This window comes from Anser cygnoides, chromosome 6, assembly GCF_040182565.1.
Source record: "Anser cygnoides isolate HZ-2024a breed goose chromosome 6, Taihu_goose_T2T_genome, whole genome shotgun sequence".
Taxonomy (NCBI): domain Eukaryota; kingdom Metazoa; phylum Chordata; class Aves; order Anseriformes; family Anatidae; genus Anser; species Anser cygnoides.
Window position 1 is genome coordinate 7,835,140 of NC_089878.1, and position 21,629 is coordinate 7,856,768.

At 38.7% G+C, this 21,629-nt stretch overlaps 1 long non-coding RNA gene across 1 annotated transcript in view; it reads right to left on the minus strand.

Moving 5' to 3' along the window:
- Window positions 1–3,222: 3,222 nt before the first annotated feature.
- The window catches only part of LOC106034589 (uncharacterized), a 105,211-nt gene continuing 86,804 nt past the window's right edge, over window positions 3,223–21,629 (minus strand). The window contains exons 3-5 of the long non-coding RNA XR_001206210.3: window positions 10,322–10,407; window positions 7,986–8,142; window positions 3,223–4,707 (exon numbers count right to left, since the gene is read on the minus strand). This is a non-coding gene — a long non-coding RNA (uncharacterized lncRNA). The remainder of the gene's footprint in view (window positions 4,708–7,985; window positions 8,143–10,321; window positions 10,408–21,629) is intronic.

Sequence of the window (21,629 nt, forward strand, 5' to 3'; positions counted from 1 at the left end):
CCACCTTTTAGCCATTTATTTCTGTTCACTAGATGTACCTAATTCTTCTGCGTTGAAAATTCTCTGTGTTGATCTGATAGTGCCAGCTCGCATGCCTTCAGCTGCAAAATTATGCTGACTTGAGCAGCATCAGGACAGTCTAATCTGTAAACATACCTCAGTAAAAATAAACTCATCTTTTATTTGCCCCACACACACCATTTCATGCAAAATACATAATTAATACTAACTCACTAATCTATTATGCATTTTTACTTTGATTAAGGCTGGGAGAAACTGCATGTCAAATAAAATGTTGAAAGAATGGAAAAGAAAGGTCTTTGATTTTTGTGTCTACTGAGGGAATTACAGGAATTATGGCACCCAATTGAAAAAAATACATACATACAAATATATATATGTCTATCCAAAATGGTAAAAGATTTTCTTACTTACAACAAGAGTGATTTATAAAGAACCACATTCTATCAACGTGTACATAAAACTCCATAAAGGCAAGATGTGGAGAACAGCAGAAATCTGCATACAATTAAAAGCTGTGTAGTCATATTCTGTCCTAATTTCCCATACATGTCCCTGAAGAGCCTAAGATATATAAATTACAGTATCATTTGGCTAACAATCTTTGGTGGCCACATTTAATAACATAACCTTCCCAGGATTTAATTAAGCAAGTTCAGAACATGGAAATTAGAAGTAAGGAGCCACTAGAGAAAAATAAATTTAAAGAGTCTCCCTTCATTTTTACACTTTTATGATTTTATTACCTTTACTAAGAATGAGGGAAAAATGCAAACAGAGTAACAGTTACTGTTTATCTTAACAGTTACTGTTTATCTTAAATCCTACTCGTACTTTTTTTCTTCCCAAAACAGAGCAAAAAGACTCTGCTTTCAGTGTCATACCTTTTAGAGTATCTTGGAAATGTCTTGAATTTTCATTCCACCATTTTCATGGCTACAATCCATCTAGAATGAGTAATGTTACAAATTTCCTTCCTCTCTCTCATAGTGCATGGGGACTGTGTACGAACATGTTTGGCATGATGATACCACCTGAAAGTGGATGAGATTCCACAGAATGTGTAAACACCACAAAATAGGCATTGTACATGTGAAATGTTTTTTTTTTTTTTGCCTACATTCATGTAACACAAGTTCAGCAGAGAACTTTTAAACAGTAAATGGATAGTGTCTGTGTTCCATTTATCTTTATGTAAGCTGGTTATATGATAATGAACTTTACCTTAATATATATTTTTATATATATAACTGTACATCCTTTTCTTGGAATAGAACCCATGCTGTTTTGGGATTTGAACTATGAAAGAGAAATCTTTTGTTCTGATTTTATATGTGATGTTTTTTATGTTTATGATGTCACTTCACCTTACCCAGCCACAGATCACAGCAAAATCTACCTGTAAGGTGTCCCACAGCAAGACTCAGTGGAAGAAACGAAATAAAATTATCTTACATGCGCTACCACTTCCTTAATATTAAAAAATTTTACACATGCTCCATTTAACTATCTTCTCTTATCAGTTGCAATTGTTTACATTATCAAATCCTTTACAGGGTTGTTTTTAAAATTATGCATTTTTCCCCATGTTTTATATAGGATTTATAGGAAAACCGGTATTATAGGTTAAACTTTCTTCAAGCATTGTACAAGCAGGTCATCAAGGACAAACAACCAGAATTTTTTTTTTTTATTTTTGAGTTGCTGTCAATCGTTTTGACAGCAAACCTTTCTTAATGCAACATGAGAAAATGAAGCCCAGGTGCCATGGCCCAAAAGAGGCCACTTACGGTTTTCCCAGTGGGCTAAGTTAGATGGACCCAGTTGTGAGGGTACCAAAAAAACTAATGACTCTCTCCTGGGGCTTGTGCCTAGGTAAAATCCCAGTGACTTTTATGGAACGTAACAGTTTTCTCTTTGAACTCCTGAATAAAAAAGATTTGTCAACATTAAGATCATAGCTCAACAAAATGAGAATAAGGAGGGAATGGTGTGGGGAGAGGAGTGTAGCAAAAATAATCACTAAGAGGAGGATGCAAACGGACCTCCTGAGCACCACATTAATAACTAGGGACCAACAGACTCCATATACTTGGCATGTGTCATCTTGCATGCTTTCTGAACTTCAAGCTTTCCTTGGTGTACTACTGAATTTCTTGTTGTTGTTCAGTGCTGCTAGGAGGCTGCAGCACTTTTGCAATGTGGAGGGCAGCCTTCCTCTCAGACACTTCCAGAATCTATTTTCACCACTGTTAGTTATCCCTCATGTGACATGCTGATTTCTGGGTACAGATGCATCATCTACTACATACAGGCCTTTAATACGTACAAAAACAGTGGGCTTATAGGTTGAATATCAGTTAGTTTCTTGAGAAAACAGCTTCAGACTGAGCCTATCAAACATGAATTCATACCTCAAAGTGGCTTTCTCATATAAATTACCAAGTGCTTTTTTACGTACAGAAAACCATTAATGTCAACTCCAGTGCGTCATGCTGAGATTGACACGGAGGATGAAATGTTCTGCAAAATTCGAGAAGAAGAAACCGTTTTCAAAGAGTCACACCAGTACTGAGGTTTAACTGATAAGACTTTGTAAAATGATGAAACAAGCCAGAACAAATAGGTCTGGGCAAACACTGTGCAGAAGTCTTTACAAATCCCTTGAGGCAAATTTTACAAATCGGCTTTAAAGTTTTTGTACCGTATCTTCTTTCTTTCCTATCCCGTGTTCTATCTCTACAACATATTAGCACAAAACTCTTTTCCTAGACAGCATTTCTGATTATTGAAGGAGATATTGCCATCTGTACAAAGAGAAAAATCTTTCAAACACTTGGAATCTCCATTTTTATACAAGAAAACTAAAAAGCCCTTGTAAAAAAAAAAAATGCATTAAAAATCTAAAAAGAATAACCTTGCTGGCAATAAACAACGTACTAATATTCCAGTATTAACATACAAAGATTCTCTTCACAATTCATGACTTTCCTTTCCTATTAGAAAAGATCTTGTCGTTTATTATTTTGAAAATAATCAGATATACGGCAATTTCAGGAGACCACAGAAATGTGTGGGAGTACTGTGCATTTTTATCATTTCAGTTTTGCTCCATAAAAGTGAAAAAAAATCATCATTTATTTAAATCCTTCAGGTATCTGTTATTGACTCATAATTTACTACAATAATTGTCTTCTGATCCACTTGCAATTTATATGCATATCAAAGAAAATACATGAGTAAGACACCTGGCATTTTAGAGATGTCAATTACGTTTATTTCTATTATGCTAAATTTTTGTCTGGGCCAAAATGTGATACTTCCAACAGAAGCAGTAAAGAGCTTTAAGAATTTTTGATGTCAGATACAAACATACATTAAGTTTGTAAGAATATTTCCATATTTATAGCATTTCTATCTGTAGGCTCTTAAAGGAAAAAATCTCAGCGATTCTACTGAAAGGTCAAGAAAGAAGGTATTTCTTCTACTTCAGATTAACTTGAACAGCGAAAATGTTTATTTTGGAGTTTACTAATTCCAAAACAGAATTGCAAGCTAACAAAGCGCTTTAGGTTTATCCAAAATTCTGTTTTTCTTCTTACAAACAGAGAAATAGTCCTTTTTTTTTTCCTATTCTTTTTTTTTTTTCCCTAGATCCAACATCATCTTTGATAGCCCGAAGGCTAGCCTCAGGGCATGTGGAGCAGGGATGCAACTCGCTGTGTCACTGTATGCGCTGCCTCATACCTGTGCTCCCTGTCACTCTCAAAGCACTAAATTACATTTATATAGTGCATAGTTTTATTATTTCTGTGTTTGATGGCTTCACATGTAATCACGTCAAGTTACCAGGCATTTTTAGTTTTATGCTGTAATTTGAGCTGAATTTAACCTGAGAGGATATGCAACAAGTCTCCAGGACTTAAAAAGTACTTGCTAAATGCCATTAATATACTGTTGCAATGTAACTGGTGTCCATAAGCTTACCAACTACTGCTGTGTCCACCAGAAGTATTTATTCTCATTATCTTTTAGTTAGTCACGGCAGGCATTTTCTTCCAGCTGCCACCTAACACATAAAACTGAACAAAAATACATGTTTCCTTTGTGTCTTAATGCTAGAGCCTTGTAACGTCAGGTAAGCGCTCCTGAAGCTGAGAACTAGCTAATATTGAAAAATACCTGGGAAGCAGCCTGTGCTGACACAGAGGTGCTACAAAAGCACAGCAGCTTTGGGCAGGGGGCATACGAGCTGCTCTGGCTGCTAAATTAGAGAGTAAATGCAGGCTTTCAAGCAGCAGGGCAGAAAAGCAGGGACCCTGCCTTGGGAGGTCAACGTTTAAATAAAATAGATCCTAGGGACTGTTCAGATTGCATAATGTCCCATGTGCACGCATAGTGGCAAGTACAGGAAGACCACTGACCTTTACTTGGCTGACACAGGCCTGTGCTTTGGAGATGCGTTCCAAGAAAGCCAATTAGAAACAAATGATCGATCACCTTTACTTTCTCCAGCTTTTCTTGTTCTTATCTGGAGTATTTTAGCTGCATTGCTACTTTGCCAGCATTTAAAAGTGTACAGCTTCTCTATATCACATGCATGAGAACAGGGCTATTCTCCATGTTCAGGAAGAATGAGTTGTTCATATGACTTACACATTTGCTCTTTTTCTCCATGTTTCTAACCTAAAGAAAGAGAAAGGGAAGGAAGGAAGAATATTGTTCTCAAAAGCTTATAGCGATGAGAACTGCAATGTAATATCCAAAAATGTTCACTCAAACAACTTCGAGATCTCCAACAGTGTCCAGTGGATGCTTAGGGAAAGAATAAATTAAAAAAAAAAAAAAAAAAATAGATGTCTCCTTAGTTCCTAAAGAGCTCTCCCTGCTTCTGAGCATCAGGAGTCACAGACTCCATCAGTGCTGCAATGTGATATCTGTTCTGGTGTCAATGCTCTTCATGTAGAAGCATAATGACTGCTGGGAACCACGCCATAAATCCCATGTTGTTAATAATGGACAGAGATGTTTTTTGGATCAAACGGCAGCAATCAGAGCATTTGCAGCAGAGAGATACGACCCTGTTTTTGTTAACGTAAACCTACAACAATTCAGTAAACTGCCACAGCAAGATGTATTTCATAAATCAAGAGTAAAATGTCTCCATTCCCTGCTAAACTCTTATTGCTCAAACCCTAGGTGCAATCCTAGTTGTACTGAAAGTAATGACAATATTCCCACTGACTTCCATCGGTGCAGGTTTTCACTCAGTGAAGCCACAGGGGTTTCAAAACACTGCTTTTAGCTACACAGGAAAGCACAAGTAACTTCATGTGTTTGCTTTTCCTTTTGCAGTAACTGAGCAGAGTTACATATATTTTCTTACAATCAATTATACAGTCTCTTCCACTTCTATTAACTATTGACTATTGTGTGATATATTTATTATTTCAAGTAATATACAAGACCTCATACCTACTTATTGACAATGTGCTAAGTTAGGTGCCTTTTGGGCAATTTTCCAGCTCGAAAGACCAATAGTTAACACCAGACATCTCAACATCCTCGGCTGTTATCATTTTGAGCAAAAATGTACATATTAATCAGCTAATCACTAATTCCTGAAACCCCTAAATGCAATATTGGCAGATCTGCTTAAAAAGCATTCCCAAGCTTTCATGACTGTTGTTGCATTTACTTAAGGAATCATCTGTCACATAAATGGCTAGTTAGTAAAATCGACTAATTACCAGAGAAGTTAAATGGAGAAATAAATCTCATAAGCTCAAGACTATTGAAATGTTGTCATCCTTTCCCACTCAAAGCCACTAGAAAGGCTTGAGAAATACCTCTCCGTTCTGAAAGCCTTTTACATATGTGAAATGTATCCCATTTCATCCATTTTCTGTTGTACCTTACTGAACAAGGGTTTCATTTTTTTTATATATTAAAATGCATGCAGTAGATTACAAAATACAGTTGAAAAGTCTCTGAGTCCTGTTTTTCTCTTGCTTTCTATTTGAAATACTTGTTTTGCCCTTTAAGATCATTTTAGCACATTAGCCAATTTTGAGAAGTATTCCTGTGCGTGCTTTGGAACTATTCTATTAATTTATTATAGATCGGACCTTTGGGACTTAAAAATCTTTAGATCCATGTTTAATTTATGTTAATGTTTGTTCTAAATCTTCTGTGGTATCTATTCACTGTGGAAATCCAGTAGGTGTATATATATGCTTTAGACTCCCTTGATATTTGTTCTATAGAACACTTAAAATCAGTTTAATGTTTAAGCTAAAATTAGCACTTCAATTGCTTCCGTTTCCTCTTGTCTTAATAAATGAGAGTATCTTAATGAAGGAAGTAGGAAACAGATGGGCACATTGTCAAAGTGTGAAGCTGAATGATTTTGGTGATAACACACACACACTAACAATACTTTTAACCTCTAATACTCTGACTACTTTTATAAGCATAGTAATCCCAATGTTTTCTCTTCCACAAACAAAAAAAAAAATTAGAGACTCATTGGAGGAAAAAATGCCATGTCTTGGTTGTATGACCAAGAACCGACCCCTTGTTCTCCAGAGTGTCAGCCCCAAACACACTGAATTGGGAAGCCAGATAAAAAGACATCATGTTCCCCTTGAGCACTTGTAGTGAAAACCTCCCCAACCCTAGAAATCTTGTAGAAGCATAGAGGACAAGTGTATCTTCTTAGTTTCTCTCTGATTTACCTCATAATGCATCAAACACATTAACAGTGTTTTAACTGACATGATGTGGGAGTTGGTATAATGCTATCCAGCATGCAGACCACTAATGGCTTCTTAATTACAAAATTGTTGTAGGCTGCATGGTTAGCTGCACTGTAATGCTCATCGCCCCTTTCCCCTATCTTAGCTTTTCAGTATTAATGACTGTTTTAATCTTGCCATCATTTTGTTCAGATCTTTCTTTGACAATTTCTCAGTTACTTATTTTGGGTAGCTCAGTTACAGCGTTGATATTCGTACTAATTGGTCTCTTCTGGCATCTGCAGTTTCAGTTTGGAGCTGATTCAGGAAGAGGCCATCAAATCATAGCACTACTACTTCTATAATTTTCTGCTATTTAGGATGCACACAACTCCACTTTAGAGCTTTTACAGATGCATCCGTAATGCCCCTCATGATCATTTTAAGAAAAAAACGTCTCAAACCACACTTGTGTTCATGATATACAAACAATTCAGTTTCCTTCCTCCGTTCCTGTGAGCATACAGTATTTTTTCCTCATAACTGTGACAAAAGAAAGCTCCAAAGTTCAAAAGAAATAAAACTGAGATATTGGTTCCTCTGATTTAATATCTTGCATCTATCCAGTTTGCTATGTGGACTACTACCATCTGCTACAGATATCATCCTTAAAACATCATGACCTGGTTATTCCTGCTCTCCTTTCTCCATGGTATAAATCAGAAGCATCTCAACTAGAGTCAACTGAGTTACACCTCTATAAAAGCATGATAAGAATCACAATATACAATAACAACATCAAATATCTATTTCTTCTACTCAGGAAACAAATAAGATCACAGATAAAACACTGTGACAAACATTGGCAATTTGGCTTTCTAATAACAGGATATTCAAATGTTTGAAACAAACCAGAGAAGCAAAATCAAAGGAGAGTTTACATTCCATCTTCTACCACAGCAGTATTCAGGAATGGGAAGTGGGAAGAAAAAAAAAAAATCTCCGCTATCAGAAAAAAAAATAAAATAAATAAATTAAAAAAAAAAAAGAACTTGTTCACACAGCAAGACCCAGGCTTTAAATGGAGAACAATAATTTGCTTTTCTTTTCACTAAGAAATAAATTGAAAACCAGCCCAATACAAGCACAAGCTGAGGAGAAGCATCTGTGTCCATTAGGTAAAGCTGAACACTGTGGACATCCAGCCAGCTTCCAAGTTCTGCCTACCTGTGAATGGGTCAGAAAATGCACAGCAGTCCCTGCAGCAAGCACTCATTTTCAACTTTTGTCGTGTCTTATTGCTGTTATTTTGTTCAGTAATTATAACGAGGAGGTTATACAAGGAGATAAACTTTTGTTCTGATTCCGTGTGTCCAGTGGATCCCTGCAAGGATGGAAATTCTCTGCTATTGACTTCAAGACAAGCATACAGTGAGTGAAACTCAGATCAAATTAGCAGTACTAAATAACAAATACATTGCATATACATTAACCACCCTGACTTACAGCTAAAGCAATACATTTGGTTTCTATAGCCCTAGTATGGTTTAAGTTAATCTGACATAAAGAACTGCACTCTCTCTGGCAGTTGCATCTTTCCTTGAGCATTTGGAAAAATACTATTTTAAGCTTGGGTGTAGAAATTTGCATCCTGTGCAGAAGTGTTGGAAACACTAGACAGGAATATGGCTCCAGTACAGATTCCTGGACATTATTTTCAGTGTCTGCACTCTGCTAATTCTTTAATATCTGTACGTACACATACATTTTTACTTCTCTCAGGTAACTACAGGAAAATGAAAGAAACTTCAGAGAGAGATTACAGCACATTTACTTCATTCAATTGAATCCAATGCTCTTTTAGTACTGCCTAATAGAAATCAATCCATTTTGCTGACACCTGACTGCTATGAACAGTATAACATGTTATTGTGGCTGTCATTTAACCATTCTCCTATTTAAAGTGCTGCATGTCAAACTAAAAACTGCAGAGCCTCTCGCAGAGATGGTATAACCGTCATTCAGGCTTCTTATTTAATTAAATAAGGGACTCGCACGCTCTCCTCTCTCCCCCATCAGCACGTCAGGTTCACAGTGTGTTAAACTCTTACCATGGCTGTATCACCCAAAATTTGTATTCATGTAAAACATTCCTTCTGCTGAAACACTGAAACTCCAACTCCAGATCCAGCGCATGGTGTTCATTTTGGGTCTATTATGTACTTCTAAGTCAATTTAGAGCCCATTAAAGGTGCCAGATTGACCACAACATACAGTTCCTTTATTCCCCAGAAGCTCCGGAAGAGGCAAGAGCATTGCAAACTCCTACCTAAGGTGCCCAAGTGTGTCCATCATGACCTGGTGGAAAATAAAGAGGTCACATGGGATGGTTTATGTGGCATGAACACAGGATCATTAGTCTCCTTGTAGCTTTTGCCACCATGTGTCAGCTGTACTGCAAGCTGGTGCAAAACAGCCTGGCTTTAACACACACACCATGCAAATGTGATTCTTCCTGTCATTCCAGACTGACATCTACAAGCCAAATGCGAAAGGGTTTGTATTCTGTTATGAACTCCCCAAACTAGCCCAGTTCCCAGGAGCGACCTTTGGCTCAGCTATCCTGATTCATACAGGTTAGAAGAAGCACTCAGCTGAGGTACTTATAGCAATGGAAGTTAGCTTTAGCTAGACTTGAGATGTGGAAAATGATAGCAGGCACTGCTTTGCTCAAGGGATTCATGTTTTACTGCCAGGTATTGCCCTGTAAAAACACAGACCAGGCTGGAAACAGCTACTGCTACTGTGCAAAGTCTGCACAGAGCAAATTGCTGCCACAGCCCTCGCTGCTCAGAGGGATCCTCTGCAAATCACGGTGAATAAAATGAGCTTTTCTTAATGCAGGCTACTTCATCATCTGTTTTACAAAGCAAATACCACAGCCTTCATGTTAAGTTTCACATAGTTCACCCCCTCTTTGCTGACAAAGAGAGACAAAGACAGGAGACATATTCACACTGAGATGCTGCAACAGAAGCAGATGGCCCAGCTCTCCCAGGCTTTGGCATTCTTTCTCTTCTGATAACTTTGGTATTTCTGTCTCCCCCCCCCCCACCCTTTTTGGTGCCATCTGCACCCTCCTCTGTTTCTTTGGCTGCCATGTTATTTTATTAGCTTAGCTTCCCTGGTAAGCGACGCTTATGTTGCCCTGGTCCTTATAAAAACTCAATGCCATGGCACAACACAATCTGATGGAGGGACAGGACCCTCAATCATTAGACTCCTGTGAATTTCACAACATGTCTCAGGGGTGTCCCATTACTGCTCCTACTGTGGGAAGCTCCTCCGTGAGACCATTCACAGGCACTCAGGACACATGGGCAAAAGCCCCAAGTGAGTGCATCACATGTGCTGTCGCTGCTGTGGTCAGGAACCGCTACAAGTAACAGACCTTAGTAGTTTTTGAGATCCTACCGTATTCCAGTATTTCATATATTTTGCAAATGTTTAACACAGCTTTTACCTCTGTATTTTCCCTGTCGTGCCTTTTTGGCAATGCTTACATGTTTATCCATCCACCACCAAGCCAGGCTAGATCTCCTCTGCCGTGCAGCTGTTGATCCTCTCCTCCAAGGCCTCTTTTGCGCATCTGCCAAGAATGAGAGGCTGGTGAGAAAACAAGCAGGAGACAAAGTAAAGGGAATTTTTCTCTTTGCTCTTGTCCAGCATGTATCATGAAAATAAAACCCATAAGACTTGTATTCCATTGCTTTAGACTTCCAGCCAGCACAGACCTCAGTGGACAGGCGCCTCTTTGCATTGGTTCGTGATCTGGTAGCGAGACCAACTGCCACAAAACACACCTACCTGAAAAGTAGTACTGAAAGTATGCTGCTTACTACCGCATGACAGAGCTTTTATCAGAAAATCACTGGATTCATTTCCATCATTCAAAATGCTTTGCATTTACCTACATTTTATAAATGAGCTCATATATTGAAATGAATACTCTATATTTAAATTTAGTTTCTATAAAGTTCTGCCTCCGTATGGATATTAGTGCGAACCAAGGATCGGCTCTGTTTGAACTCTCTAGCCCTTACACTCAGATTTAAATTAGTGTTTTGCTTTTAATTCTCACTGTGCTTTCACTGCTCTCAGGGAACAATAGGGAAGCCCTCTTGTAGTTAATTTACCACCTGAAGACACTAAATAAAAGTTGCAGGGCCTCATTTATTAAACCTCTCCATAAGATTGGAAACATTAGGCAACCAGTCAAGGCTGTGTATTTATTCAATATTTCCATCAGGGAAATTAGAGCACCACTCCAAACAAACACAAGGGATTCCAACAAACTCCTGCCCGCTGCTGCTGATGCATGAGGGCTCAGGACCACGATAAAGGCTCTTTTGCTGTAAAAGTCAGAAGATGTGCACTGAATAAAGCTGGCTGACAGGGAGCATTTTTAGTCTATGAGATTTGGACATTTGGAAATTTGGTTCTCTCTTAATTCATAACATAAAGCATTTTTAGATATTGCACAAAACAGACGATCTGTAACACATTCATGTTGGAAACATTAACACACTCAGTTTCCAAAATGAACTTGCTACCCCAAACCTCAGCAGCTGCTGACAGAAACAAAAATATGTTAAAGTCAGTTTGAGCATAACCTGCATCTACAGAAGAAAACAGCAAAATGAAGAGACTAAGGTAATAAAAATGTTTACTTAAAAGGTTTTACTCTGTGCATGATTTGGCATAACAGCATACCATAGGTTATTATTATGGCTGAATTGTATCAATGTAAATGAAATGCTGTTTTTACATTTGGATTTCTTTCCCCCTAAAGAAATTTCCTCCACTCTTCAAACTTTCTCATGAATTGAGACATTTTGCAAAGGCATAGTTGCTATTGTTTATAAAATGTCAGCGTTTCCTGTGAAGCACACAGAGATTTTCCCAACATCTCTTTTTCTCAAACTGAGCACGAGAATTATTGCTGAGCTCCTGGTTCGATCATCTCATATTTGTCTCTCTGACAGCATGGAAAAACAGCTTCAGAAGGAACAAGTATTTGCCTAGCTCACTGAAAGTACAGCAAATGCTGAAGATCAAGTTGGCACGAATGTGCACATCAGTCCCAAGGTACCTTTCTTTAATAGCATTGGCAACTACATATTGGTACATGGGTACATATGAAAATTTCTGCCAAGTATAACTTGAGACAAATGATGGTAAGCACATATCCCCTTTGACTGAAGGTCGGTATAATGCAACAAGGTAATTCTGCATATCTCATGGGGATGAACAACATGTCTAGAGAAACCAGCCTGGATCAGATCTGTTTGCTACACTTGCAGTGACCTAGCACAGGCGTTATTTTGGCCTTCAGAGACACTCGCATTCATGGGAACCCTGGTGCAGGACGCTGCAGGTGTCCTGATATAGATATGTTTGGGTCTCTTCCAGCATGCTTTCCTGGTGTGTGAATAAAGGCAGTAAGCAGCAAAAGCAAGCCTGCTGGATGGGCACTCACAACTCTGAAGTCCAGCCGTAGAGGAGGACAGTCTGCCTCCGCCATGAGTTAATGGGTCATCGTTCTGCAGAGGCACTCAGCATGCACCTGCATATAGCTAATGGGCACCAGATGCAATGAAGATTTTATACCACAAACCTATTCATATTGTGCTTTGAAAAAAAACAACACACATCTGAGATGGAGAGAAACATGCAGAAGAAACTCAGTGATATGACCTTTCTTCCATAGCTTGACCTTATATTAAAAGATTTTAAAGCTTTTTCTGTCCTAAATTAGGCAACTAGGCTGAAAGGCAAATTTCTTGGCTTGTTTTACATACGTACCATCCCACAAACAGGTATACTCATTCATGTATATATGCTTATGCCACTAAAAAAAATGGCACCAACTATAGGAATATTACCACGAAAACTGTTGAAATAAAAAGTCAAATCTAAACAATGGTATTTATACAAATTCTCATAAACTGACAAAGTGATAGGGATACAAACCTATATTCTGTTTGCCCCATAGCCCTGCCAATAAGACATCTACTATGAAAAACAAAAGCCATTTAGTAGAAGAGCTATGAGTAGAAAAGTGATCAGCTTAGTATTGCTTCTGTTAATAAAATGCAGTTAATACTATCCTCAAAACAATGTCATTAAAAACATGTCTCAACTTGAAAGGATAGTGAGACTATGCAGATGTTTATAAGCAGTCTGAAATACCAACATGGTCTTATTATAGTCAACATTTATTTTGTCATCACAGTTATATCTATTCCATTAGTGAACCCGGCCTCCTACGTTTGAGTTCTTTTATTTATGGCCACTATTTGTTGTGCCAAATTTGAGTTTAGAACCTAATCCTAAAACAACTGTGAATGTAATTATTTTCATCCAAGCCCAGTAGGATTGCCTGGGGGCTTAGACACATGCTGGAGAGATGCCCACTACCTTATATTCCTCAGAGTAAAGACCACTGTTTTTGCTTGTTTCTAAGTCCTAATGGATTACATCTCTCAGAAATGAAAAAGTAAAAAATATATGAATATTACCTCATCTTTTCACTTTCTGGAACAAAGAGTAATTAAACAAAGGATTACTTAATTAGAATAATGTATCCCATATATTTTTGAAAGTTAAACAAGCAAGCATTATGTATATCTTTCTTTTACTACCAGCAATAATAAATTTCTAAACTCCTTCAATAAATTAATGTTAATTTAGCTTTCCACAAACATGAGCGAAAAAGAAAAATTATCTTCATGAGAACAGAAACATCACAATCCAGTTTAGTAATACCAGCAATTTCATACTGATATGAATTTTGTTTAAAAGGTGACCTAGACAATGAAGCAAGTATAATTAAATTGGAAGCAGCCAATTCAATAAAGTATTGATGTCAAAAGTAATAATAAGAGGAAATTTTAGTGCAGCACTCATCTGCAAAAAGGATTATTTTGGAATAATGATATACTTATGTAAATAATTTTGAAACATAAAATGCCTGACAATGGTTGATTGGAAAATAATATTAAAAAGTGGTTTTATTTTAATAGATTACAAAACAAGTAAAAAGTGAAACAATATTGCTATCATTAAATGGCACTACTGGTGCAAAGAAAGCATATCGATTTGGATGAATTTTACAGATAATATACTTTCAGGTACGAAATGGTCAAGTAAAAAAAAAGTTTAACCCAACTCAAGCATTAAAAATAGTGCTTGTGTTAAAATTATATTATGTTTTCCGGAAAGGGCAAGTCACTGCACGGGTATTCAGTGAAAATATTAACCACTCCCACTACATATGAGAAGAGTGAGAGAAATCGGCTAGTGCATAAAGGTGCATTTCACCCACTAGCAATACAGTGGATAAGCCTCCCAACACATCTTTCCTTTGTTTCTGTAGAAAATCAAGGCAAGGTTGAATATCAACTCAGCATGAAATATTGATCCTCTGGTCCAGCATGCTTACTGGAATGAGGTCCGTATGGTAAGAGATCCAGTAGACTGCTACAGCAGAGATCATGCAGAGACAACTCTGGACAGTCTTTAACCATTGATGTGAAGTTGGCCTGTTCAGTGCACAATGCATTTTCAATAAATGGATGCCCCACTGACCCAAGACGGAGCAATATGCTCCCATTTGGCCTCCACAAATCTCATGCCATTCCAGTCCAAATACAAGATATGCGGCCTAGTCCTTTTTCTTTTAAAAAAAAAATTATTTGAAATACAAATAAAAGTGAAAAACACCAAACCATCAGAATAAATTGCTATCCTGCACAAACAGTTCTTCCAGAAAGAAAATTGTCAGCCCACAAACAAGACAGACTTTTGTACTGTTGCTAATTGAGCAATAGTCTCACCTCTGAAGTTTATTCTGTTTGGAAACACTACCAACTGTTCTCCCTGAAAAGAAATTGCGTGCCTCATAAACGTGAGCTCGTAGACGTGTCCACGCACATAGGAGAAGAATTAATGTAACACCATCTGTTTCTTCTTTCCAAGCACTTTGCCATTTGCTGCAGGAACCATTTGGCTTTCCCAACCACTGTCCTGCCCAGACAGTCATCCCCTCCTCATCTGCTCCCATAGGGAAGTTTCAGGTGGGACAGAAGCATCCTGCAGGCAGGTCCAGCTTTCTGGCCACCAGCTGGACCAGGAGATCTTAACGCAGTTCTGGGAAGTGGTTGGATATCACAGCAGCAACACCATTGGGTGTTAGGAGGAAGAGTCTGAATAATAACATGTTAATTACTCTCCTTCAGCTGTGAAGCCGTCTGCTAACCTGTGAGCTTGGCCCTCTTCTGGATCTCTAACAAATTTATAACCATACTGATTCTCTGCAAGTTTTCCTTTTGGCTTATGAAACAGTGTGTATTCTCAGATGACATTTCTATATCCTCCAGTTAACATCTTGCACAACTTTCTCAGCAGATTCCTGCTCTCCATTTCTAGTTACTCTCTACCTTTACAACATGAAAGTAGGCAAAAGAGATTAAAAAGCAGCAAAAGGTGAAAAATCTATTTAAGAATAAGTAGCTATGTTACCTGGTGAGAAAGGTGTTACATACTTAACCTGCTCCAAGATGGGAACTTTTATGAAGTTATAGTCCCACAAATTGAAAACAATGAATACTCTAATCAAGGATCAATATAAATTAGGGAAGGCAAATTAAAGAACTAACCACAGATTAAGTTGTGGCTTCTCAATTTGAATGGTGGACACCTTATAGTAGGTACAAGACCCATAAAGAAAGGGGATCATTTCTTGTTTGAAAAAGATAAGAATGAGACTAATCAAGTAAGACCACAACCCGCACCGTGGCTCAACACCTCAGCTTTGGAGAACTGTCCTCCTGACACCCAGGCCCAAGCACTTGCTATCAATTTGCTGCTGATCAGAAACACTCTGCACCGGTCTGTGTGAGATGGAGCTGGATTTCAGCTTGCAGATCGTAAGCAATAATGCCATCTCGGTTTTGATGGCTGGCATCGCAAGCCATGAAATAAGAGGAAGAAATAACACAGCTTGATTTTCAGTTCCCACGCTGAGCTGAAATGCTGCCAGTTAGAAAAGCAGTGATTGACTTGTCATCTGAGCAAATTTGATCTGGAAGTCCTAGAGAACGAAAAATATGGAACCCTACAATGTCATTTTTCCAGAGTCACTTTTCTGACTATAACCACACGTTAATTTCTCAGTCAGAGTCTCTTAGGCCCACATAGATCTCGTTTCCCTGGAGACAAATCTTTTAAATAGAGGTTCAAAACACCAACCAGATTGGGAGTGGAATTCAATTAAAGAAAACCCATCTTGTTGCTTTAGGGGTCTGTCCTGGTAATAGCTTCAGGAACATGCATTTCCCTAGTTGCATGTCTGGGCTTTTTCATTTACTATTTCTCATGCACTTGCTTCTTTATGACAGGTATGGATAATCAATTAAATATTACCTGATAATCTGATTATACTAATGTTTGCTGTTTTTAATATTGGATAATAACATGGATTAGTGCTATTTTTCAACCTTTACGTAATTTAAACCATCCACTAACTCATTTTTTGATAATTTATTGACAACAGTTTTATTCATATAATGTTTCTGCCATTTGATTTGAATGAGAAACTTTTAGATGACAAAATTAAATTGGTAATCTTAACCATATACCTTTAGACTAAACCCTGTTGAACAATACCATTGGACTAAATGATCTCAAGAGATCCGCAATGTAAATGATTTACTTTCATGAATGCTTTGAAATGGGAATTTTGAGAAAATGGGAGATTTCCTATGTGATGTATACAGACACAATTCCCTGTCTGCAAACATATCATCTCACCCAACCACCTCTTTAAATAGAAGCTTTTTTTAGGGTAGAAAAATGAATATGAGCATGCCTGAAATTTGGAATTTTCAGCGACATTAATAAAAACTGATTTTTTCCACTTTGTTAGCTGTGCAGCAGTCATGTTGGCAGTTGCTGATGGGAAAAAAAAAAAAAAACAACCCACCAGTAAATCACTTCCAAGCACTATTAAAGCAATGATAGTTTCTAAAAGTTGAACTTTGATAGCCACAAAAACAAGTGCAATTAAACCTCCATTTTCTTCACATACTCAAGCACAATTTTTTCCTTTACCTGTAAAGTCAGCAAACTAAATTTGGTGCTAATTTCCCAAACAGATTTACAATAGACTCATTCTACCCAGCCCAAAGAATAGTGAAGTAGAAAATAAATGAAAAAAAAAAAAGTGAAAAAAAAAAAAGAAGCCTAACCACTCTCTAATCTTGCCATGGCATTTGACAAGGGCACGTAGGAAGTTCTATGCTCACACACTGGGCAAAAATTGCATTTTCTTGCCTGTGGTCACATCAAAGCATAAAATCAGGTCTCCTTATTGCTGAATGTGAACTTATTTGCACAAAGTTGATTGGGAACTAGATAAGAACATGAGTAAGTTTATGCAATTCAGTTGTGTAACCCACTTCATATTCATCCTTCCAATCTTGCCAAATCTACCATCTCTTAGGATTGTAAACAATTGGCACTGTTTGCCGTATCATTTTGTTGCACATTCATGTCAAAAACTCATTATTCTCACTGATGAGAAATGGGTCTAATGTGGCACCAAATATGTAGAGGATTCCCCTTCCTTGCACAGCGCTAAAGGCAAGAAATAACTTCACCTTTGGGCTGACATCTGCAGTGGACACTGATCAATACAGATGACAGCCTATCATTGCAAAATTAGTGGAATGTCAACTATTTCTTCTGGATTGCATCACAGCAGATCACAAACTGTGAGGAAGCATACTACCTTAAATGCTTTTAAATAGTATAAGTAGTCAGATCAAGTCACATCAGATGACTTGATGAATGTCAGAGCTTATGGAAAGATGGGACATAAGCATCTATAATGAGTGGTTTCCTTAAAAGTTGTTTTCAGGATAATAGAAAATCATTAATACATACTATATCAAACAAGTTTTTTGAAGAAAATTTAGATCACTGAACTGTTAAAACTTTGTACTATATGTAGCACAATGCCAGGTGATACAGATAAAGACTAATGCATTGTTCAGTTTGCATTACTGAAGCAAAGCATTTGATCCCCTACAGTTAAGAACACTTGGTGTTACTTAAACAATACTGAAAAGAGAGTAGAATTATGACAATAGCCTTCTACTAGACATTTAGTAGGGAACAATGTATACAAGGCAAATATTTTGTGTCTAGGTATTGCAAGGCCATTAACACATTTACAGCTTCAACACAAGCAGCGTAAGTTCACCCACACTTTTTAGCTGAAAGTTTGTTAAATATAACATCAATAGATAGGATCTGACCTCACAATTTTAAAATATTCTAATTATTTTTATATGAATGCTGATCTCCAGAAACTGCACTTTTATCATGAAATTAGTTCTCCTATTTTTATCATACAAAAGTGTACTAAATTATTCATGAAAATGTTAAGCTTACTTCAAAGTATTTTGAGAGGGTGGTTGTGCTTTGTTTTTAATTGAATATAAAGCATATAACATATCCATTATGATTAAGATCTTAGAGCTTTTCCAATGAGAGCAATGGTGAGCTATGCAGTAAACAATGGGGAAGACAACTAAAACTAGTGGGACCTTATTTAACATGAAGCAAGAAACTGGATGCTGTGACAGAACATAAAGGGGTTTCCAGAAAGCATCCTCCAGTAATACTGGTTTGAACCCCATGTAGACAGGTTTCCTTCTTTATAAAGTATGCTTATTCTTATTTCTCCTAAAACAAAAGCACGAGAAGAGCATGAGAAGATGTCAGGTCCTAACTAAAAGGGCCTAGAAATAAAAACACTGAACCTTAAAATCACTAAGTGAAACCAGCATTTATTTCCCAAGACTTTCCCCAGGCTATTTTCACTCCCTTCGCATAGCCTTTATCTTGCCTACATCTACACTTTTTATTACTGTATTGGGTTTACACGGCAAGGTTTTGTTAGCAAAGGGCTGCAGGAGTGATCTCTCTGAGAAGAGTCCAGAAGCTGCCCCATGTTAGATAAGGACGAGTTTTAGCAAGCTCCAAAGGGACTCACTGCTGTCCAGAGCCAAGCCAGTATGAGATGTTGTTTGCACCTCTGTGAGAGCAGAATTAAGGAAGAAAAAAAAATACAGAATCACAGAATCATTTAGGTTGGAAGAGACCTCCAAGATCACCTAGTCCAACCTCTGACCTAACACTAACAAGTCCTCCACTAAACCATATCACTAAGCTCTACATCTAAACATCTTTTGAAGGCCTCCAGGGATGGTGACTCAACCACTTCCCTGGGCAGCCCATTCCAATGCCTAACAACCCTTTCAGTAAAGAAGTTCTTCCTAATATCCAACCTAAACCTCCCCTGGTGCAACTTTAGCCCATTCCCTCTCGTCCTGTCACCAGGCACGTGGGAGAATAGACCAAACCCCACCTCGCCACAGCCTCCTTTAAGGTACCTGTAGAGTGGGATAAGGTTGCCCCTGAGCCTCCTCTTTTCCAGGCTGAACAACCCCAGCTCCCTCAGCCGCTCCTCATAAGACTTGTTCTCCAGACCCCTCACCAGCTTCGTTGCCCTTCTCTGGACTCTCTCGAGCACGTCCATGTCCTTCTTGTAGTGAGGGGCCCAAAACTGAACACAGTACTCGAGGTGCGGCCTCACCAGAGCTGAGTACAGGGGGACAATCACTTCCCTAGCCCTGCTGGCCACCCTGTTTCTTATGCAAGCCAGGATGCTGCTGGCCTTCTTGGCCACCTGAGCACACTGCTGGCTCATATTCAGCCGACTATCAACCAATACTCCCAGGTCCTTCTCTGCCAGGCATAACATCAGCTGGGAGAGTAATGAGTGAGAACCAGGCCTGCATACACCCAGGTCTGTGCAGGAGGGCAGGAGGTGCTCCAGGCATGCAGCAGCAGTTCCCCTGCGGCCTGTGGAGAGGCCCCTGGTGGAGCAGGCTGTCCCCCTGCAGCCCGTGGGTCCCACATGGAGCAGATCTCCACGCTGCGGCCTGTGGAGAGCTTCTGACAGAGCAGACCTTAGGCCAGAGCTGCAGCCCGTGGAGAGGAGCCCACGCAGGAGCAGGGGGCCTGGGGGGAGCTGCTGCCCATGGGGGATCCATGCTGGAGCAGTTTGCTCCTGGGGGATGGACCCCGTGGTACGGAGCCGTGTGGGAGCAGTTCTTGAAGAGCTGCTGCCTGTGGGCAGCCCCCGCAGGCTCAGTTTGGGAAGGATGGCATCCCACGGGAAGGACCCCACGTGGAGCAGGGGCAGGGAGTGACCGTGAAGGAGCAGCAGAGATAAGGCTGCAGGGACTGACCGCAGCCCCCATTCCCCTGTGCTGCTCTGCGGAAAGACGTAGAAGAGGGTGGATAGGGTGAAGGTGTTTTTAGTTTGTTTGTTTGTTTGTTTGGGTTTTAGTTTCTCACTGCTCTAGCTAGTTAGTCATAGGTAATAAATTTCCCCCTTTCCCTTTGAGGAGGGGGAGTGAGAGAGCGGTTGTGGTAGAGCTCAGCTGCCCAGCTGAGTAAAACCACCACAATTATGCTACCAGAAAAGCAGAAATGTGGTTAAGCATCAGTGTTCATACTTGGTTCCAGAAATCCAAGCTCACATCTGGTGGGTTTACGTAATGTGATAATTAATTAAAACAGTTGTAAGTTACCATTCCTTGAAGCACACTGGTTAACATAGTGGGATCATGCTTTGTAACGCACTGGGTTCATAAACAAGGAATCAAGCATAGAAGAAAAATATTTTCAGAACAAATCACAGTTGAAGAGCACTACATTGTTTTCCCTTTAAGTAACGTTTATATATACACAGATAATAAAAATTAAATAATTTATCCTAATATAAAACTATGCAAGGGTATTATTTAAGTCACATATATTTTTTACAGATGAAGGCTACATCCCATTCAGCTGCAGAAACAGTGCTAAAAAAGGAGAAGGAAAGGACGTCCCCAGGACGTTCCTCCAACAGGCAGGCTAGAAGTCGAACTGGAAATGTTCTACAAATAATTCCTGTGAGGTTTCATGTACAATCTTCACATCACAAGTTTAGTGCTTCTGCGCCAAGATACAGAAATCTATTCCACTGCCCCTTATTCTCTAAAAATTAACATAGCCTTGCCACTCAGCTGTAGCTCACTGAAACAACCATTAGAGCTGTGGTAGCATCAGCATCCTTCCTCCAGCTGAGGAGCGCACGAGAAGCCGTTGAAAGAAGCACTCTCCCTCCCAGCAGTAATTCCTTTTGAAGTACATTTATTCATTCTAGTAAGACACCAACGAGACGGGCAGTATATTACAGAGCTACAAAAAGAAGTGGTCTGTCTTAATAGCTAGGAAATTCGTGATCCCAAAAATATCCCTTATTTTCTTAATCCCTGATTAAGACATTTATCTAAACTCTATGGATCAAAAATCATTGTTGTGCTCCATTTGGAAAGAAATGCTCAGTTATTTTTCACTTCCAAAAACTGATGGAAAAAAAATGTAAAACGTTTAGTATTAAGAACAGCATTAATCACTTACAATAACAAAAATTATTAAAATGTACCAAAAGCAGTGCCAAAAAGAACCTTTCTTGTGATATTCTTTGGAAATAGAAAACATTCCTTCTAATCTATAAAGATCGGTATTCCACTGGGTGAAGAACAATGTTAATTAATACTTACCATTTTGGATGATCTTTGCCAACCTGAACATCAGTGAGATTAAATTCTCACCTCCACTGACATCTAAAATTTATGCCAGCCACCTTCTGGCATGATCTTTAAGCTGTTGAACAAACATGTCCCAGCA